Genomic DNA, 23601 nt, shown 5'->3' with positions numbered 1-23601 from the left:
TGATAGACAATCATACTAGGGAATCATCACCTAGCCAAGATGACAGATATTTTGGGGGGACACAATTGAATCCGTGTCCACTTGGACCCCTCCAGAACTAGCACCCATCGCAGCCTCTTCCATTGGCTGGTTGGCAGTACCCCAGATGTTAGGTCTGTAGGCTCACTCTCCACGTTTAGAGATGATCCCAAACATGCCTGTTAGTATATAAAGCCTGTGTGGACATGGAGGCAAAGCTTCCTGAGGAAGGGACTTTTAAGGTAACGTTTAGACGATGAGTAGGAGGAGCCGTTGGGGAGAGATTATATCTTTCAGACAAAAGAGCATCTGCAAAGGACTAGAAATGGGAGAGAGAGTTTCAAATTTGTGAAACTACAAGAAATCCAGCATGTTTGAAGCACAAGTTATGGGAAAGTCGCTTAAGATGAGGTCGACAGGTAGATAGGGGCTGGGGCCCATGGTTTCTTAGCCTCAGCCCTTGAGCCGGACAATTCTTTGTTGTGCATTGAAGAATATTTAGCAGCATGCCACTGGTGCCAATAGCACATTCCAGTGTGACAACCAAAAATGTGTCAGATAGTGACAAATGTCCCCTTGTGGGCAAACTTGCTGGTGCTAAGAACCACTGGGCCTTAAATAATGAGTTTGGAGAGAGACGTATAGGACAGCACCAGGATCTGACTTGCATTTTCAGAAACCGTCATCCTATCTGCTGAGTGCATGCAGGGGGACAAACTGGGAAGCCAGTGCAGAAGTTTGTTGTTGCTGTTGTTAGCTGCCCTCAAGTCGGTTCTAACTCATAGCAACCCTATGTACAACAGGGCAAAACACTGCCTGGTCCTGCACCATCCTTGCAATAGTTGCTGTGCTTGAGCCCACTGTTGCGGCCACTTGGGGGGGGGGAGGGTAACTTCTCCAGTAAGAGAAAACTTCAGGCAGGAGAGACCAGCAGTTGGCCAGACCTCTAGTGGAGGTTTGGACTAAGGCAGAGGAAGTAGGATAGACAGACCATTTTCACCATTCTATCTGACCTTGCACTACTGGTTTTCCCCAAGCCTTGAGCTGGGCTCCATGCTGTCTTACAACTTCTGATTTCAATTGGTCACATCCTTTTTAGATTCAGGAGCCTCTTTGCTTATTACCTGTAACGGGTAATTTCTAACCATGCACTTTTTATCAAGGTTGACCTTGGAGCTGTCCATGATCTAAAGGACATTGTTTGCATGTCCTCTTGACATGAAATGCAGGACCTGCAAACCCGTTTTGATTCTCTACCTGTTTTTTCTGGGAGCAGCACTACTAGCATGTCAAAGTCATTCTCATCATTCCATTGGTCTCCATTTGACAAAGAAACTCAGGGTCAGAAACCCAAGTTGAATGGAAAAATATCGTTATTGAGTTTGCTACAGTCCAAGCATCTGCTGAATTCAACAGATTGATCTTCTCGTTATCTCATAGGAAAGTCAACAGTAGTCAGAATATATTTATTACCGTATTTAGTGGGCTTCAGGAACAATCTAATTATGTCCACCCTCACACATACAAGGCTTTTTCCATTAGTAAAAGAAGGAACAAAAGGTCGTAGCTTCCCTGCAACTTCTACCCACTAATTAGAGAGGCCCTTTACGAGGTGAGGGTGAACATAATTGGCCCATTACTGAATCCCACTACAAAATAAAAAATATATAGCTTCATTCTTGTTGGTTTTCCTGTGAAGTGAGACATAGGTCATCAGTAGATGATCAAAGAGTCGTGGGATGCTAGGCCCAGGGATTTTATTAATAGTCCATATATTAAAGGACCTTTTTGGCCAGGTAGCCATTTGGGACCTGCCTCTGATCCAAAGCCATTTTAAACTTTTAGTTTAAAAATAGCAAGGCATCTTCATTGGTAAGCTCAGGAAATAATATTGATACTGGGAGGAGGAAAACTCTTTCAGTAAGGGCACTGAGGTTTTCATTAAAGCCAAAGGTAGTACAGGAACAGTGTGATATGGCTTTTTCAAAAAGAGATCCCTGGGTAAATACACATAGTAACACAATCTGTGGTACTCATTTCAACCTAGAGCTGCAGGTACAGGCCTGGAGCTGGACATCAGGGTCTGGCCTCAAGTCAAATAGAGAACCACCTGCTTCATGGAGGTGCCGTCTTCCTTGGAGGTGAAAGCAACTACCAAATTTGACTGCAAATCTCGGTTCCCCCCCCCCCCCATTTCTCTTTACTCTTGTGCACTGAAGAGGCCTTGGTGCAATTAGTTTGTGCCAGTGACGGGGTCAAAGTCCAATGCTATCTGGTTTTCTTCTTAAGAAAATAAAAATTTCATGTTTTCTACTTCCATATGAGAGTCCACTTTAAGTAAAAAATGAAAAAAGCCTGTAAGAAAATTATTTAAGTCAGTAGGCAATGTGCTATATAGCTTACCTTGAAAATATTTGTTGTAATAATGGCCATTTTCAATTTGTTGTGATAGTTACCAAAATTAGGCAAGCACCATTTTTCTTAAGGAAAGTTCTATATGTTAGTATCGGAACAACTCCCCAGAGTAGTGGGATCCAAGAAAAGGGAAGGTAAGTATTCTAGTAGAGTCTAGGAGACAGCCAGAGAGGCTGGCCTTATAAGACAACATGAGGCAGAAGAAGGACCACTGCTCTGGGAGTCAGGCTCGTGAGCGCTGGACAGTTCCTCCACCTGAGTGGCCTTTGGCACATCAGTCTCTATTCACTCGAGTCTCCAATACATCTAAGGCTTTCTCAGGCGTTAAAATTCCGTGATTAAAAGAAATAAAATTCTGGAGTCCCTGGGTAGTATAAATGGTTAATGAGCTTAGCTGCTAAATCAAAGGTTGGAGGTTGGAATGCACCCAGACATGCCTCTGAAGAAAGGCCTGGTAATCTGCTCCTGAAAAATCAGCCATTGAAAACCCTGTGGTTCTACTTTGACACACACTGGGTCACCACGAGCCAGAATCAGCTTGAGGACAACTGTTTAACTGGTCCCGCTACTTAAAAAAGAAAAGAAAAAAACTCACAAGATTACCTCTTTTACTCCTCCATGACTTCAACATGTTCATGAGAGGGAACAGAGAATCTAACCTACTGCTATCTCAGTGTGACAGCTCACCGACTTCATGCACTGAGCATTGTGACGGCTTTCTGTCCACATCCAGGATCATTCTGAAAACAGAAATGTTCTTCTCACACCACTTGGGAGCAAGCATTCAGAGCAAGATCGGAAGGCTAGACAACTATCTTTGTTGTTGAAACTTGAAGCTTGCTCTTATTACCATCTGTGAATCACACAGGCTTCCTGTTTCTCAGACAAGGAAGCGTGAGGGCTAAGTGGTGCATCGCGCTTCAGGCTGAGCCCGTATTTTGATCTCAGTAAGTGCATCCAATACCCATAATGCATCCATTCAATCAGGAATGACCATGGAGTAGCATTGGTCCTCTGGGCACAGCATCACTCCCTCCCAGGTACTTCAGTGTTGGCAACGGTGCAGTGAAACGGAAGAAAACTCAATGACCAAGACTCTCCCGATACAAAGGTAGTGAAGAAGTAGTGTATATACAACTATGATGCAAATTATATTTAAATATAAGCAGATATAAATATTTTTCTTTATATGCATTTGAATTTTTTCAAGATTCCAGCAATGAAATTTATTAATGATATTGTAAAAAAACACAACTAATTCTATTTTCAAAAACAAAACAAAAAACTCAGAAATATTTAGCAAAATTATGTAACTTGAGATAGGAGCTCTGGTAGTACAATAGTTAAGCAGTCAGATGCTGACCCAAAGGTTTGAACTCACCAGCCCCTTCATGTGAGAAGAAAGACTGGTAATCTGCTCCCATAAAAAGTATAGCCTAAGAAGCCCTATGGGGTGGTTCTCCTCTCTCCTGTCGGGCTGCTAGGAGCTGGAATCGACAGCACACAATGACGTCTAACTTAAGAAGCTACTCCAGGTTTAATTTTTTTTTTTTAGCTGTATCCATACGTTGATGTCTTTTTGCTTGGTGTGCTGAAAACTGATGTGTTTTTGGGCTATGCACAGGAGAGGTGAATACTCAAGCCTTCAAACACTTTCTTATTCTTTTTTTTCCTTTTGTTGGAAGAGGATTTTGTGACATAGCAGTAGAAACCGAAGTATTACTACAATCAATCTCATAGCAAAAATTGGCGTTATATAAGCATTTGTCTACATTTCTTTATTGAGCAATTAACCAATTTTTTTTTGCTTTACAATAACTAGTTTACAAATATTACAACTTTGTAGATAAGACTGAATGCACTCCAGCTATCTTCACTGAATCAATCAGATGGCGCCAATGAAATTATAACTATAAAGCTAATAAAATGAAGTTAAATTCAAAAGACTATATACTGTCCTGCACCATTCCATTTATATGAAATTCTAGAAAAGGCAAAACTAAGCTGACAGAGAGCAGATCATTGGTGATCCGGGGCTGGGAGTGTGGAGAAGGGATTGAGAGCAAATGGACTTGGGGAATTGTAGGGTGAAGAAACTGTTCTATATCTTGATTACGGTGGTGTCTGCAAAATTGTGTCATCAAACTGTATGGTTCAAATTGGTGAATTTTAATGTGTATAAATAATATCTTAATAAACAAAAAAGAGAAGGGAAATGCCCAGGATTTGCCAGGTCTGCTTATTTGAGGCATGACCTAAATTTCAAGAAGAGAAGCAAATGGCACCATTTATTATACATGTTTGCCAAAATTATATACACACATTGGACATCACTAGTTGCAAGGACGTGTACTATAGAGTAGAAATATGTCCAAGAAACAGTGTCTTCCCTCAGGGAACTTAGAAAAAAGATCTCTGCAAAGTCCTGAATTGAGAAATCCAAGTTCTGATCTTGGTTCTTTACAAAAAAGTTTGTGGTAAAAAAGGAAATAAGAGATGTGTTATAGATTGAATTGTGTCCCCCCAAAATATCTGTCAACTGGGCTGGGCCATGATTCCCAGTATTTTGTGAGTATCCACCATTTTGTCATCTGATGTGATTTTCCCGTGTGTTGTAAATCCTACCTCTATGATGTTAATGAGGCAGGATTACAGGCAGTTATGTTAATGAGGCAGGACTCAATCTACAAGATCAGGTTGTGGGTCTTGAGTCAATCTCTTTTGAGATATAAAGGAGAGAATTAAGCAGAGAGACAGGGAGACCTCATGCTACCAAGAATGAAGAACCAGGAGGTGAGTGCATCCTTTGAACCCCAAGTCCCTGTGCTGAGAAGCTCCTAGACCAGGGGAAAATTGACGACAGAGACAGACAGCCTTCCCCTGGAGCTGGCACCCTGAATTTGAGTTTCTAGCCTCCCAGACTGTGAGAGAATAAATTTCTGTTTGTGAAGGCCATTCACATGCGGTATTTCTATTACAGCAGCACTAGATAACTAAGGCAAAACGTAAAAGCACTTTAAAACTAATTTAAAAACCTTTTTTTTTTTTTTGGTAGAAATAGGATTCACGTAATATGGACAAAGCAGACTTATGAAGCCTATCATAAAGTAAATCCCTGTAAATCAGAGGGGTCACTGGGCTGCTATTTAGGTTATGGGAGCATCTGTGTGAACCAGGAAACCCTGGTGGCGTAGTGGTTAAGTGCTACAGCTGCTAACCAAAGGGTCGGCAGTTCAAATTCGCCAGGTGCTCCTTAGAAACCCTATGGGGCAGTTCTACTCTGTCCTATAGGGCCGCCATGAGTTGGAATCGACTCGATGGCAGTGGGTTTGGTTTGGTTTATGTGAACCACCCGGGTGGTTCAGCCCCCTTCATAGGGCTCCCACTCAGAATGACCTAGTAGGAAACTGCTGTCACTTTAACAAAAATAAACAGCAGAAATCAGAAAGGACACGATCTGTTTACTTGCCCGATGCAATATAACGTGTGCATTCACTTCTGTGCAACAAGAAAATACAATTCTAATGTATTTAAAAATATAAGAAATACTGTGAAATGTTAAACCTACCTAAGTGTGGGGGAATTGGTGGTCCAGAGGTAGAATTCTCTTACCGTGTGGGAGACCTGGGTTCGATTCCTGGCCAAGGCACTTCATGCACAGCCACCACCCCTCTGTCAGTGGAGGCTTGTGTGTCTCTATGATGCTGAACAGGTTTCAGCAGAGCTTCCAGACTAAGACAGACTAGGAAGAAAGGCCTGGTAATCTACTTACAAAAATAAGGCATTGAAAACCCTGTGGATCACAATAGGCCGAGCCTCAGCCCATCATGGGGATGGCGTAGGATAAGGCAGCATTTAGCTCGTTGTGCACAGGGTCACCACGAGTCAGGGCGACTTGATAGCAGCTAACAAACTTAAAAGTGTAAGATACGTTATCTCTAACCCCTTTAAAAATCTAACCCTAACACTCACGTGCATAAAAGCTAATATGCTGATTAACAAATGTTTCTATTACATCTACCCCCTTTCAAATTTCACTTAAAAGTAGCAAAGCCAAAAACCAAGCCAAACCGTTAATGTCAGGTTGATTCTGACTCATAGCAAGCCTAGAGGACAGAGTAGAACTGCCCCATAGGGTTTCCAAGGAGTGGCTGGTGAATTCCAGCTGCTGACCTTTTGGTTAGCAGGTTGGGCTCTTAAAAAGTAGCAAAAGTGCATCTTTTAAAGGAAAAAAAAAACCTGAAGCATGTGTGAAATTGTGCATTAAATTTGACAGGAGAGTTGCTCTCTCATTCCAAATTCCAACTTAAAAATAAATAAATAAATAACTTAGTGAGGTTTAATACATTAATTCGGCATTTATTTATGGTGTGTTCACTATGTGTCAGGACCTGTTCTAGGCACGGGACATACACACTGAGCCAAAGGGACAGGAAATTGTCTTAGTCACAGTTCTCCAGAAAAACAGAAAGAGGGAGAGACTGTGGAGGCTGTCAAGTTCAAAATGTGTAAGTCAGCCAATAGAAAGTGTGAAGAGAGACAGTTCTGCCATAAAATCTATTTATATAGATTGAACATGGAATAAAACCTAAGGAAATTCCCTCTTCAACTGATTAATTGATTACATTAGGTTACATTACAAAAAGAGTCCCTGGGTTGCACAACAGTTAAGTGCTCAACTACTAGCCAAAAGGTTGGCAGTTCGAACCCATCCAGAGGCACATCAGAAGACAGGTCTGGAGATCTGCTTCTGAAAGGTCACACCTCCAAAATCCTGTAGGGCAGTTCTACTCTGCACACATGGGGTCACCATGAGTTGGAATCAGCTCGACAGCAACTAACAATAAGAACACCACATTAGGGAAGGTTATTACATTGCATTATGGAACAGCAGCCAGACTAGAGTTTGGCCAAGCCACTGGGAACCATAGCCTAGCCAAGTTGACATATAAAATTAACTGTCACAGGAGCTCATACAGCTCCTCTCATGGAGCTCACACACAGAAGGTACACCGACCAACTAGGATGTTGCTGTTGTTGTTAGGTGCCGTCAAGTCGGTTCCGACGTAGAGCGACCCTGTGTACCACAGAACTCAATATTCCCTTGACCAACTAGGATGCCCCTTCTTAAACACCTGCAAAAGCTTTCTATTCCGCTTGGAATAAAATCCAGGTGCCTTGCCCTAACTAATTAACCAGCACATGATCTGATCTCTGCTTTGCTTTCCTTCCTTTTCCATTCTGCCCCTCACCCACAGTGCCCCCGCCACAAGGGTTTTTTTTGGTTGTTGTTTGTTTTGTTTTGTGTTTTGGTGCCTCAAACATGCCAAGCTCACTCTTGCCTTGGTCTTTGCACCTGCTCCTCCCTAATATTCCCAGGGCTGGATCTCTTACATCATTCATGTCTCATCTTCTCTAAATGGTCACCTTTCCTGTCTAAAGAGGCCCTTTCCAACCACCCATTAGAAACTATCTACCTTTAACTCTTTTTTTTCTCCCTTAATAATATTTTATCTTGTTTTTGGTGAAGGTTTACACAGCAGTTTAGGTCCCATTCAATAACTTCTACACAAGTTGTTAAGTGACATTGATTACACTCTTCACAATGCTAAAACATTCTCATTTTTTCCATTCTGGCTGTCCCATTACCATTAATATAGCCTCCCTGACCCCTCACATTCTCATCTTTGTTTTAAAGTCATTGTTGACTGTTTGCTTACCCATCACTCTTAATCCTATTAACATTCTCAATTCTCTACAGAGGATCTGACATTTATTTTATTTCTTGTTTGGTTGATTGGATTATTGCCCACTTCCTCCCTCCATGAAAGAAGAATCTAGTTTGTCTTATCTGAATCAGTTTCCTAAGCGACTAGAATAGTGTCTGACGCATAAAAGGTACTCAGCAAATATTTCTGACTGAATAAAATGAACAAATACATAATTTCCAATTCTAGTAGGTGCTATAAATATTCCTTATAATCATTACGGTTCTCAATCACCATTTACCTGAACTAAATATTTCCTGTAAGATGAGTCTGGATAATTCTGAGATATTAATTTGTTTTATTTTCTCTAAATCTCTCCCTCCTTTCTAGCTGCAAGTAGGTAATTAGGTCCTTCATATTTCATTGGCCCTGGGATTTGTGTAAAGTGGAAAACAGAAGCTGTTGGAAGTCTGTTGCTCTTTAAGTCTTTGTAAAATCATGAACTCACTGAAGAGATGTTATGTCACAGGACATTGGGAGGAGAAGGAAATATTCTTATAAATAAAAAGGGAGAGAAAAGAGATTTCCTGTGGAATAGGAGCAAGGAGGCAGAAAGGTCTGGAATCTACTTCTGAAAAATCAGCCGTTCAAAACCCTATGCAGCACAGTTCTACTCTGATACACATGGAGTTGTCATGAGTCAAAGTCAACTCAACAGCACTTGGTATTGGTTGGTAAGGGCAGCAGAAGTGGGTTACTCCAAGGCTGCAGGACAGGGACGCCATGACTAAAGGCCATGACAGCATCACAGCACCTTTCCCGATGAGACTGTCCCTCCCCTACACTGCCACGGGATTTCACACTCACTCAGAGGCCCCATACCCACCAAACAAAGACTCTGGGCTGTATCTGAATTTTTCTCACCTTCCACTACAAAACTTCATCATTATTTCATCTTCTTTACTTCTTTCACCACCTGAAGACTAAGTCTCCCAGGTCATCCGTTTTTCACCCAGATACGTGTGCCCCATGCAGCTTGGGAAATCTCTAATCTGATCCAATCAATCTCTTCCTTCCCCATGCACCCAAACCCTTCTTCTGTGCATCTGTCAACCAAGACTTGTCATCAGCAAGAGGCCCTACATCCTCAGCTGTTTCTGTGAGGATTCCTTTCACATCCTTGCTCACCTGTAACTTGGTTGGCCCTAGAGCTCTCTCATAGGAGGTTGGTCTTTTCCCTGCCACATCTGAAGTGGCCCAAGTATCCTTCACATCCCCCTTTGCTAATCTTGCTTCTCTTTCAAAACCACAGCTTTCCTGAGCTGCCTGCTCCCTACTCATCATATTGTATCAACCTCCAATCTCAGCACCTAATTCATTAGGGTTTTTATCATCCCTGGTGACTCCAACATTCATACAGACTCATGTTTCTTGCACTCACTGTGCATCAGAATCAACTAGGGGGCTGTTACAAGTTGAGTTGGGCCCCCCCAAAAAGATCATGTTAAGTCCTAACATTTGGTGCCTGTGAATATGACCTTGTTTTGGAAATAGGGTCTTTGCAAATGTAATCAGTTAACACGAGGTCATACTGGAGTAAGACAGACCTAGTTGAATACAACTGCTGTCCTTACAAAATGAGAGAAGAGGCACAGACACAGACAGGCACACAGGGAAGGCAGCCACGTGAAAATAGAGGCAGAGATAAGCGTTAACGCCACACAGGCCAAGGAACGCCTGGGATCACCAAAGGCTAGAAGAAGAAAGGATCTTCCCCTAGAGACTTCAGAAGACTGTGACCCTGCCAGAACCTTGATTTCGGACTTCTAACCTTCATAACTATGAGGAAATAAGTTTCCGTTGTTTTAAGCCATTTAGCTTGCAGTACTTTCTTACGGTAGCCCAAAGAAAGTGATACGGGGGCTTTTAAAAAACTACCAGCGCTGGGACAGTGAGTGTTATGGATTGAATTGTGTCCCCCCAAAATACGCGTTGTAAATCTTAACCTCTATGCCTGTGATTATAATCCCATTTGAGAACGGGTTGTCTTTGTTATGTTAATAGGACAGGATTAGTGTAGGGTGTGCTTTAAGTCAATCTCTTTGAGATATAAAAAGAGATTAAACACGTTAAGGGAAGAAGCAGGGACGGGGGAAGAGAGATGCCAAGTCACATGATGACTGCCCAGGAGAAGAAGCTCAAAGAGACAAGGACTTTCCTCCAGAATACACAGAGAGAAAAAGACTTCCCCTAGAGCCTGCTGCCTGAATTCAGACTTCTAGCCTCCTAAACTGTGAGAAAATCAATTTCTGTTTGTTAAAGGCACCCACGTTTGGTAGCTCTGTTAGCAGCACTAGATGACTGAGACATCAAGCTTATGTTAATGAGGGAGGAACAGCTCATAAACCGGTGGCCGGGGGGATGTTTATACATCTGAACAATGTAATCAGTGTCATTAAATTGTCCACGTAGAAACGGTTGAGGTGGTGTATGTTTTGCTGTGTACATTCTCAACAACAACAAAATAAATAAAATTAAGGAAAAAAAACAAACGAGTGCTGAAACCCTACCCCTAAAGGTTTGGGTAAACCCTACCCCTAAAGGTTCGGGTTACATTATTCTGGAAAAGAGCGCAACCCTCGGTATTTTCTAAAAAGCACTTGAGGTGATACTGGTTGCTGCCAAGGTTGAGAACTGCTGACTTAGACGAACCACCCGCTATCTAGCCGTCTCTGGTTTTGAACCTCCGCACAACTGTGTTTTCATTTCTGTTTACGTCTCGGTATTTCTACTAGATTTATGCTTTGACCTATGCATTGTTTGCTAGATGCGCTTTTCTTTTTAGTTTGCAAATGTAGGTAGCTATTATTATTTCTCCGGGTAATAAAAATATATATAGACTGGTAAATTAATAGCATTGTAGACAGAGAATGTGGCCTATATAATCCCAGTTCTTTGAAATTTATTAAGATTTGACTTACGGCTGATTTTTATTTGCAAGCACTAAACACGAGCTTAGAGTTCTATCTGTGGAAATTCCCTGGGGCCTAAATTTAAAGTGCACTTATTCAGACAGATCTGATATGCTTCTGCCCAGTGCCTGGGAGCACTTCTAACTAAGGACCATTTTAAAATAAATCTTTGCGTTTTGTTTTCTTGAGTCACACAGGTATCGTAATTTCAGTCCCTAAACCCAAATAAATGCATGCTTACGGTTAGGAATTGCCAGAAGAGACTATAATTATTTTCCTCTCCACCTACAGCCAAAGCCAAGATATTCAAGTTTCCTTCTGTACCTAGGTTTTTTCTTAGTTCACCCGCTGAGGTTACCATCTTTTGAGGATCTCAGCTTTATGTGGGTCCACAACCCGTCTTCCTGCCAGGATCAAACTGTCCACCTTTGCTGTCCACCAAGCATGGGAGGAGCAACAAAATCCATGCCCTCGGCCACCGAGGATGTGCCAGCTGCAGCACAAATTCACCCTGTGGATTTGCATTTCATCACAGTCCCTGGCTCTGATTGTTCCAGTTGGTTTTCCACCAGCTGAGTCCCTGGTGGCGTAGTGGTTAAGTGCTACGGCTGCTAACCAAAATGTTGGCAGTTCGAATCCACTGGGCACTCCCTGGAAACTCTATGGGGCAGTTCTACTCTGTTCTATAGGGTCCCTATGAGTCGGAATCAACTTGACGGCATTGGGTTTGGTTTTTTGGTTTTATTGAGTCATGCTTTTAAACATATGTTCTTAAAAAGCTATGCAATTTCCTCCCAGGTCCTCTGATTTATACAACAAACAAGCAAAGGAAGATGCTGAAAGGTGGAAAGAAAAAGTCTTACTGCCTAGGAGCCTTGGGACTTGAGGAATAACATCCTGGTGAGTTTCCCGGACCGGAGGCTGCAGACGTCATCAACAGAGAACTGCTAACGCATTGTTGTTGTTGTTGGTTGCTGGGGAGTTGATTTCAACTCATGGGGACCCCATGTGCGCACAGTAAAACTATTCTACAGAGTTTTCAAGGCTGTGATCTTTCAGAAGCAGATTGCCAGGCCTGTCTTCCTAGGCGTGTGTGGGTGGGTTCAAACCACCAAACTTTCAGACAGTAGTCAAGCACTTAATTGTTTGTGCCACCTAAGGACTTCTGCCCAACAGGCATAGACACACACACACACACACACACACACACACACAAAACAGCTCTAAGAAAAGCCCATTCCTGCCAGCCAAAAGGATCAGTGGCCTAACACTAGGGTACCTTTTCGGCAATATCTATCACATACTCCAGCCAAACACCAACAAGATTCTTTATCACTCTAGGTATTAAAACAGACATACATAACTCATCACAGTGTACTGATATCAACATTTTACCACTTAAAGTGAAGTGTAGAAACCATACTTCCATTTTGGTCCCTTTACTCACCCCACTTTTAAAATATAATTTTCTTAAAGTATTTATTTAACATACATTGAGTACCACATCATACAGTGTTATAATCTTTTCCTCAACCATCAATAAGATCTAACTAACTCATGAGAAGGACAGTCTATTTTGTTTGCCCCTGCTTCTACCCATTCCAATTCAGAAGAGGACGTGGAACCAGGGATATCATTGCAGATGTCAGATGGATCCTGGCTGAAAGCAGAGAATACCAGAAGGGTGTTTACCTGTGTTTTATCAACTATGCAAAGGCATTCGACTGTGTGGATCATAACAAATATGGACAACACTGCGAAGAGTGGGGATTCCAGAACACTTAGTTGTGCTCATGAGGCACCTTTACATGGATCAAGAGGCAGTTGTTCGGACAGAACAAGGGGATGCTGATTGGTTTAAAGTCAGGAAAGGTGTGCATCAGGGCTGTATCCTTTCACCATACCTATTTAATCTGTATGCTGAGCAAATAATCCAAGAAGCTGGACTATATGAAGAAGAACGGGGCATCAGGATTGGAGGAAGACTCAATAACAACCTGCGTTATGCAGATGACACAACCTTGCTTGCTGAAAGTGAAGAGGACTTGAAGCACTTTCTGATGAAAATCAAAGACCACAGCCTTCAGTATGGATTGTACCTCAACATAAAGAAAGCAAAAATCCTCACAACTGGACCAATAAGCCACATCATGATAAACAGAGAAAAGATTGAAGTTGTCAAGGATTTCATTTTACTTGGATCCACAATCAACACCTATGGAAGCAGCAGTCAAGAAATCAAACGGCACATTGCATTGGGCAAATCTGTTGCAGAGGATCTCTTTAAAGTATTGAAAAGCAAAGATGTCACCTTGAAGACTAAGGTGCACCTGATCGAAGCCATGGTATTTTCAATCACATCATATGCATGTGAAAGCTGGGCAATGAATAAAGAAGACCGAAGAAGAATTCACCCCTTTGAATTGTGGTGTTGGTGAAGAATATTGAATATACCGTGGACTGCCAAAAGAACGAACAAAGCTGTCTTGGAAGAAGTACAAGCAGAATGATCCTTAGATATAAGGATGGTGAGACTGCATCTTACATACTTTGGACATGTTGTCAGGAAGGATTAGTCCCTAGAGAAGGACATGATGCTTGTTAAGGTACAGGGTCAGTGGAAAAGAGGAAGACCCTCAGTGAGGTGGGTTGACACAGTGGCTGCAACAATGGGCTCAAGCATAACAACAATTGTAAGGATAGCGCAGGACTGGGCAGTGTTTCATTCTGTGGTACACAGGGTTGCAATGAGTTGGAACTGACTCGATGGCACCTAACAACAACAGAGCAACCAGTTAGGCAACTATACAAGTGATATACTTACAAACACTAAAAATAAATCAAGATGGAATCCTAAAAAATGTTCAAGTAGCCAACAGGATGGTAAGAAAAGGAAAACAGGGAAATAATAAACAGAGCAAACAAATAGAGAACGAGCAATAAAATGACAAACAAGCTGTAACATATTAAAAATTACTTTCAATGTAAATGGTCTAAATATATCAATTAAAAGACAGAGATTGGCAGAAGGGATAAAAAAAAAACCATGATCCAACAATATGCTGTCTATAAGACACTTACTTCAAATACAATGACATTGGTAGGTTGAAAATAAAAGGATGGAAGAAGATATACCATGAAAATATTAACTTAAAAAAAGCAGAAGAGGCTGTATTAATATCAGATAATGGAGGCCCCAGAGCAAAGAAAATCACTAGAGAAAAAGACATTACATAATTACAAAAGCATTAATCATCTAGGAAGAGACAAGGATCTTAAATGTGGGTGGACCAAATAGTAGAAATTCAAAATACATGAAGTAAAAACTGATAGAGCTGAAATTTTGCCTCTGGGCATCTCACTTACTCTCTGAGTTTCAAATTTCTTGTCTGTAAAGTGAGAATAGTAAAACACATAGCACATTGTCTGGTACATAGCAAGAGCTCAGTAAATGGAGTACTGGAAATCTTTGTTTCTAACAGCCATGTGAGAAGCCTAACATCTCATTTGTCTTATTCAGGTGAAGCCTCCCCTCTTGCCATCACAGCAGCTCAGGATTCAGGCCATAGCTACCTGAGAACAACTCAGGGCTGCTCTAGCCAAGAGCTGTACACACCTCTACAAAGACGGGTTTCAGGTTCCTGCTATGGCCAAGCATATGGTAGGGCTCTACATGCCCCAGTGTAGATTGTGTGTGTTCAGCAGGCTGTCATTTTTGGTGGTGTAGTCTAGAGTTGTGACGATGTGGACTTCAGAGAGTGTCTTTTCTGCCCAATAGGGCCAGATGGAAAAGTTGCGAGATAGCCAGGGCTAGCCAGAGCCAGGACATACTCCTGGTACATTGCTCCCTACTTAACTCCCTCCAGGAGCAGGGAGGCCACAGTAAGTGCTGGGACATTTCTGGAGAAGGGACAGTGGGGTGGTGTGAAGACCATGGTCTGTACTTGGTTAGCCCCTCTGCACCCCAGCATTGGCTTTCCTCTATGGAAGGGCCACTATCCTTTCATCTGAGCCTGAATGAGATAATGATAAAGCTCCCCTATGTTGAGTGTTTGTCATGTACAGTGCATATTCTTCTGAGATAGATGTGATCAGCCACATTTTATAAAAAAGCAAATAGAGGCTCAGAAAGATTCGAATAATTGACCTTGTCACACAAAAGGACAGTAAGCAGATCTAACTGTAGACATGATCTTTTAATGAAGCCACGGGGATTGCCAACAAGCAGTAGCTAGGGCATTGGATGATGTCTTTACTTCAGGGCATCTGGGGAATGTTCAAAGCCATTCATTCATTCATTCAATAAGTAGCTATTAAAAAAATTATTTTTAGGTGTTCCATATCTGGAGGAATTTTCCTGCACATCTAGTCTATCACATTGTTAGAAACAAAAGTCTCTATTTTTTTCTTAAACCTCTCTGTTGGGGTTTTCTTTCCCAACATTCCACTGAACTCCTGACGACATTCCCAATTAACTTCCATTTGAAAAAAATCCTCACCTAACTTGACTTCACAATAGTGTTTTGCAAAGACGATGCACAATTCCGTTTTGACATACTTTCTTCTCTTGCTTTCCTAATTTTCTTCCTATTATCTGACTATACATTCTCATGTGTTGCCTCCTCCCCTTTAAATATGAGAGCTCTTTCCAACTGGATCTTTGCTTTCTTCTCCCCCACTTTCTAGAAAACCTCATCCATTAAATACCACTAATACGGTGTTGACTGTCAAATTTCGCATCTCATATCTCTAGCCCTGGGCTCTTCCTTGAGTTCAACTACTACCTCAGTATCTTTACTTAGATGTCAAGATCTTAAACGTAACAGATCCAGATCAAAACTTATTATTTTTTCCTACAAAGCTGTTCTTCCCCAGCCTTCTCCATATCAGTAAATGGCACCATCATTCAAGTAGCTGCTAAGTTAAAAACCTAGGGGTAAACAGCCTCCACCTGACTGAGTCCAGCACAACTAGATGGTGCCTGGTTACCACCACTGACTGCTCTGACAGGGGTCACAACACGGGGGCCTGGACAGAGCTGGAGAAAAATGTAGAACAAAATTCTAAGTCAAAAAAGAAAAAAAAGACCAGATTTACTGGTCTGACAGAGACTGGAGAAGCCCTGAGAGCATGGCCCCCTAGCACCCTTTTAACTCAGTACTGAAGTCACTCCCGAGATTCACTCTTCAGCCAAAGATTAGAAAGGCCTATAAAACAAAAATAGACTAAATAGACAGACCAGTCCAGGGGCAAGGACCAGAAGGCAGGCGGGAACAGGGGGGCTGATAACCCGAGGTTGAGAAGGGGAGAGTGTTAACATGGGGTGGGGCTGGCCCTGTAAACATTCATCTAAAGTACAAGAAAAAAAATCTAGGGGTAAGTTTATTCTTTTTTTTCCCTTTCTTCCCACATCTAATCCATCAGCAGTGGTTTGTTTCCACATCTAACATCCTAAATTCATCCATTTTTATGTATCTCCACCAGTGCCACCTTAGTCTAAGCCACCATGACCTCTCCTGTAGACTTCTACGATATGCTCCTAATGGTCTTCAAATTTCTCTCTGACCTCTACATTTGCCAGCGGAACTAGAGGCATCTTTTAGAAACACACTTCTGATTCTATCACTATCTTGTTTAGACTGGTTGTGTGGCTCCCCGTTTATCCCGGGATAAAGCTGAATGTTTTTGCCATGTGAGTCGGAATGGACCCAATGGCAACAGGCAATGGGCTGGACAAGGGCATTAATGGTCTGGCCCCGCCTTCCTCTCTTACCTCACCGCTTCCTCACCTGCTTCACGAAGCGTTTACCGCTTACAGGGGTCTGAGATCGCTTCCTGAAACATTTTCCCCCATTCATGTCCTGGCTCAAATGTCCCCTCCTTAGAAAGACTTTCCCTGACCTCCATCTGAAGTAGCCCACTTCAGACACCACCCCATCCCAAACCAATGTATATTACATTGCCCTATTTTACAATTTTCCTACTGTTTACAACTACCCGCAACAATTTGTTTTACTTAATTATTTACTAATTGCTGTTTCTTTCACATCGTATGTAAGCACGATAAGAAGAAGGATCTTGTCTGCCTTTTCTAGGAATTCCTAGGGCTCAAAACCTGGGGGTGATGGTGGTCCAGTGATAAAATTCTTGCCTCCCATTGGGAAGAGCTAGGTTCCTTTTCTGGCCCATGTACCTTATGCGCAGTCACCGCCCATTCATCAGTGAAGGCTTGCAAGTCGCTATGATGCTGAACAGGTTTCAGGGGCGCTTCCTGACTAAAATGAACTAGGGAGAAAGGCCTGGCAATCTGCTTCCAAAAATCAGCCAGTGAAAACCCTACGTATTCTCTACAACAAAATAAGTAAAATGAAAAAAAAAAAAAGGACAAGAAAACCCAGTTGACCACAATGGTCTGATCTGCAACTGATAATAGGGATGGTACAGGATCCTGTAGGGTTTCTTTTTTGTGGGGGGTCACCATAAATCAGGGCTGATACAATAGCAGCTAAGAACAACAATAGTGCTTAAAACAGAACCTGACACATAAAAAAATATATAGAGTTCATTAATTATTTGGTGAATGAGTGAATGCGTAAGAAAGCTGTACCCTTAGATCTTGTTGTTAGGTGCCATCGAGTCAGTTCCAACCCATAGTGACCCTATGTACAATAGGCCAGTCCTCTGCCATCCTCATAATTGTTGATATGCTTGAGCCCATCATTGGAGCCACAGTGACAATCCATCTCGTTGAAGGTCTTCCTCTTTTTTGCTGACCCTCTACTTTACCAAGCATGATGTCCTTCTCCAAGGACTGATTCCTCCTGATAACATGTCCAAAGTACCCAAGACGAAGTCTCGTCATACTTGCTTCTAAGGATCATTCTGGTTGTACTTCTTCCAAGACAGATTCATTCCTTTTTCTGACAGTCCATGGTATAGTCAATATTCTTCAACAACACCATAATTTAAAGGCTTCAATTCTTCTTGGGTCTTCCCTACTTGTTCAGAATTTGTATGCATATGAGGTGATTGAAAATACCATGGCTTGGGTCAGGCACACCTTAGTTTTCAAATTAACATCTTTGCTGTTTAACACTTTAAAGAGGTCTTTTGCAATTGATTTGCTCAATGCAATAAGTCATTTCATTTCTTGACTGCTGCTTCCATGGGCATTGACTGTGGATCCAAGTAAAATGAAATCCTTGACAACTTCAGTCTTTTCTCCATTTATCATGATGTTGCTTATTGGTTCAGTTGTGAGGATTTTGTTTTCTTGAAGGTGTGGTGAAACCCATGTGAAATTGTTCACTACAGATTAGTAAGTAAGCAAAAGTAAGCCCGCACTTACCTTGCTTATTGGATTATCCGCCCGTTTAGGATGTACTTCTTACCAGCAGAAAAAAAGTGCTCTTTCTTTGAAAAAGAGTCTGAATCTGGCAGAATCAAGGTAGCCCCACTTTTCTTTTTTGTTTGCTTGATCATTCAGAAACACTGGGCAAATCTTGTCATTCCTGATGAATTCTGCCTAAGAGACTGTTAACTCCCATAGTGAGGTGAGTTTTTAATGGGAAGGTTTTATGCAAGGTGGAATATGTCTCCTTGATGCATGATAGTACCCGTCTCACTATGCAGGCTCTGAGACCAGGAGTCCAAGAGTAATTTGTTCAAGTGAAATAAAGCCTATTAGTCTTGACAGTATTCACCTGCTTGGTTGTTTAACACCAACCAGATGATGTAATCTGTCCCTTTCTCGTTTACAGGGATGTTTCTGAAGAGGCAATCAAACACAGTACAAAGGGCTCAGTCTGGCTAGGAATAATGAGGTCACTACCTGGGTTGTAATTGTATCAGAAGCAGGAGTTCCCTGCTAGAGGTGAGAAAAGATAAAGAGGGGAGAAATCCCTTTCTAAAGGATGTTCCAAAGAATTCAGAAGCTTGTGTCTTTAAAGCAAAGATCACGAGATCTGGAAGCAGCCACAAGATCCCCAAGAATCAAGTCTAAATGTTAATAATTTAAAAAATTTAGTTTATTAATCTTTTTATTGTGAAATATATAAAATAAAATACTTGCCTTTGACCCATTTTTCTGTGTACAATTCAGTGACATTAATTACGTTCCCACGTTGGGGACCTTTTACCACCATCAGCTTCCAAATTTGTTCATCACCCTGAATGGGGCACAAGGCTGCTAACAGGAGAAAGATGTGGCAGTCCACGTCCGTAAAGCCTCGGAAACTCTATGGAGGCAGCTCTACTCTGTCCAAGAGAGTCTGCTACGAGTCGGAATTGACTTGATGGTAACAGTATTTTTGGTTTTTAATAGAAACTCTTTAAAACTTGCTTAAATCATATCCTTGAGCACTCAATAGTAAAGTTAGAGATCGTCGGACTTTGTTTTAAAGACAGCTTCTTTCTTCTTTCCATTGTTAACCTTTCTTTACCTCTGAAAGCTGCTGTAACTTTATCCTATTAGCGTTCAAGGATTTAGCACTCCTATCTTTTTTTTTTTAAAGGATTTAGCACTGGAGGTGCAGTGGTTAAGAGCTGGGCTGCTAACCAAAATGTTGGTAGTTCAAATCCCTGAGCAGCTCCTTGGATACCCTATTGGGCAGTTCTACTCTGTCCTATAGGGTCGCTATGAGCCGGAATTGACTCAACGGCAATGAGTGTGGTTTGGGTTTTTGCTGCTGAAATGAGTTTTTTTATGTGGCCTTTTGCCTTAGTTCTTTGGAAAAACAGCTTGAGAGATTTTTACCCTAAGCCCTGAGGACTTACCTTTGCCCTAGTTTTTTACCCTACAGGGTTTTTTACCTTTGTCCAGGTTGACTGACCTTTCCCAGGTAAGAGGTAAACAACTGGAGGTTTGATAGTTTTTTCTGACCCTGCAGCCTGACCTGTGATTGGCCTATTTTATGAACCCTGTAGGAATAGGTCAATACACTTATGCAAATATAGCCTACTATGCAAATACAGTATCCGTGGCCTACCGAGAGGGGATTGGTCAGTTCATGGCCCTGGTGGGATGGCCATACCTTTAAACTGACCAGGGATTTGCTTATATACCATATTTTTATGCAAATAACATATGTTTGTCAGCTGTGCCCTCCCTCTGCACGGTATTTTCGTAAGTGTGCTATGCTAATTTTTTTTACAGTGACATGTAAAAAAAATTGACATAGTGGTGCTTATGAAAATATCTCAGGGAGGTAGGATGTGGCTGGCAAACAAACATAGGTGTCACTTTTTTGGGTAAAAATATGGTAAGCAGCCAATCCCAGAGGTGGGTAGTCAAAAATATAGTAATAGCAGAGCCCTGTTGGTGCAGTGGTTAAGAGCTGTTGCTAACAAAAAGGTCAGCTGTTTGAATCCACCAGCCACTCTTGGAAACCCTATGGAGCAGTTCTACTCTGTCCTATAGGGTCACTATGATTCGGGATTGACTTGACGGCAATGGGTACGGTACAGTACAGTAACAGCAGGTATGTGGAGCAGTGGCTACCCTCAGAGCTAAAGAACAGTCAAGAAGAGCCCCACTTCCCACTTATGGCTGTGATACATACATTGCTGGAGAGGACAACTGGGCTCACTGGATGGCAGAGGGGTTGCTGTGTCATGACTTGCTAGAAACCTATCCTCCGAATTTTCTAGACATCTGTGCCCTTTAAGGTACTGGGGAAAGCTATTATGACAGGTGTCTCACTAGAGGTGCTCTGTTATGAAACTGCAGAAGGGGGTTGCTGGGGTGGGCTGTGGGTGCTGCTGACCACCATGCATGGCAGGGATAGACGCTGGAGAAGTCACCTGTGCCACAGGAGTCTGGAGCTGAGAAACCTGGTGCTTGAGACACTGCAGCAGATGCTGAGAGGCACACCCTGGAACCTGGAGAAGGACCCTTTCTCTTGCAACGTCTCTCTAGTGCCCTCTACTGACAAAGCTTGACATCCTACCAGCTGGCAAAGGAAAAAATATTTAAAGGACCCAGCCTCATTTTCACAGAGCAGCCAAAAAGGATGACTTCGAGCTGGGAGGCAATAACGGATAACTAGCACAGGTATGTTTACTAATCCCCACACAAGCATCTAGGTGACTTTAACTCTTTCTATCATGCAATGGACATTCTATTTGAATTCTCTTAATTATTCTGTTCATTGTAAGGACTTTTTTTTTTTTTGGTCTAATTTATTAATTCTTGTGCTTGCCAGAAATTTCCATTGCTTATTCTCAGCACACACTTGCTAACTGGTAAAGTGTATGGCCTGAGAAGGCAGTGTAGCTTCTTGGTTGAGCAGACTCTGGATTAACTGCTTAGGTCTGAGTGTGATTCTACTTTTGTGACCTTCAGCAGGAATTTAATCTCTCTGTGCCTCACTTTCCTCATCTCTAAGGTGAAACATAATCACACTACTTAAAATTCACTGATTCATTGTGATTGTTAAGGGAGTTAATGCAGGTATCTCTGATTTAACATCAACAACCCACTTCCGGAAGTCAGATTTCTGCATGAAAACCCTGAGTTTGTTTTATATTACTTTTTAAAAAGAAAAATTTGAATGTGTAACCCATCAATCCAGGAACCTGGGTGGTGCAAGTGGTTTACAATCAGCTGCTAACCTAAAGGTTGGGGGTTGAACTCACTCAGGGGCTCCACGAAAGAAAAGCCTGGCAAACTGCTCTGTAAGGATTAAAAAAAAAAATTACAGCCAAGAAAACCCTCTGGAGCAGTTTTACTCTGTAACAGGTGTGGTTGCCATGAGTCAGGCATTGACCTGACAGCAGCTAACAGCAACAACCAATCGGCCAGCCGGCCAGGCAATTTCTTTAATTGCAACTAAACACATTAAAATCCTTGTATATAAATTATCATATCAGTATAAACTCATATGCAAAATGCTCAAAACACCACTTCCTTATCACCAAATCGTATTAACAAACGGTGCTTCCTATGCAGAAATATCTTTTCCGTTTTAATCTTTTTTTTTCCTGTTCCCTTTTCTATAATTTTATTTTTTTCCAACTGGAACTCACAGTATACTAGGCAAAAACAAAGACTAAATATGAAAGGCAGCAGGAAACAGGCTCAGTGAGAGCTTATGAAGGTGCACCTCTTTTGTTGACAGTTATTGTATTGCAGTCTTCAAAAGTTTGGTGCAGGATTCTACTCTTATACTAATTAATTGTATTTGGAACGTAAGTTCTTCTTCAATATAAATGTTGTAGCGAGCTTTTGGTAAGTAAATACAATTTTTTCCTATACAAACATCAACCGTCTTTTCTTAGCGGAGCCCTGGTGGCGCAGTGGTTAGGAGCTTGGCTGCTAACAGAAAGGTGGGCAGTTTGAATCCACCACCTGCTCCTTGGAAACCCTAGGGGGCAGTTCTACTGCAACCCACTCGACGGCAACGAGTTTCGTTTTTTTTGATTTTTAAACATCAACCGGAAAATGTCGAATTGAGAGATTCTTACTTTCTTAGGACGTTTGGGCATTAAAAATTAGGAAGTTCTCTAGCGGGAAACCACTAAGCTAGGAAAAGTCTTCAGAGCATGCTTGGCCCGTAGACCACTATTAATCTTGACAATAGTTGTATTCATTCATTCATCCTTTCCAAAAATATTTTTTGGGCTCCTGCTGCTGGCCAAGCCCCATGCTAGTCTTGGGGGTCCAATAAAAACAAAAAAACCCCCAAACCCATTGCCTTCAATTTGATTCCAACTCAGAATGGGATATGGTCAAGGACCCAACACTTTAGGGGTTAAAAAAGCAAAACAAAACAGGCGCCGATTATGGAAACTGCTTCCAGGGAAGCGGGGCTGCGAGAGCCGGGATCCGAGGCTCACCTCCGGGGGCAGCTGGCCCGGGAAGGCGTCGCGCGGGGACAAGCCGCTCGGTCGGGCGCGCGGTCGGGCGCTAAACCCACAAGCCACTCGGTCGGGCGCTAAAGCCCACGAGCCACTCGGTCGGGCCCGCGCGGTCGGGCGCTAAACCCACAAGCCACTCGGTCGGGCGTGCGGTCGGGCGCTAAAGCCCACAAGCCACGCGGTCGGGCCCGCGCGGTCGGGCTCCACAAACCCGCGTGGCCGGTGCGGGGGCGGAGGCAGAGGGGTGAGGCTGGGTTCCCTAAGACCTGAGACTGTACTCGGTTTGCCAGTGGAAGCCACTGAGAGGGTCACTGAGAAGGAAATGTCACTGTCGCTTTCGGAAGAGATCTCGCGTGTGCGTTGTGCATTTGGGGCGCTGGTGGTGGAGCAGGGGGCAGGTCGTTAGCCGCCGTGCAGTGGGCCGTGGCACTGTCTAATTATCCACCCCGAACGCATTTCCCTCGCTTCCGAGCGGCCGCGCGCTTAGCAGGCACGTTAGGGACATTGTGGGACACGGCAAACCCGCATTAAATCAGGCAGCTGATGGAGGAAGCGGCCGTGGGAGAACACGACGTGGAGGCGCACTGGGCAGCGGACCTCGGGCAGAGCGAGGTCACCTCGCCGGGGTGGCA

The sequence above is a fragment of the Loxodonta africana genome, chromosome 25 (assembly GCF_030014295.1).
Source record: "Loxodonta africana isolate mLoxAfr1 chromosome 25, mLoxAfr1.hap2, whole genome shotgun sequence".
NCBI lineage: Eukaryota > Metazoa > Chordata > Mammalia > Proboscidea > Elephantidae > Loxodonta > Loxodonta africana.
This window is presented reverse-complemented; position numbering follows the sequence as displayed.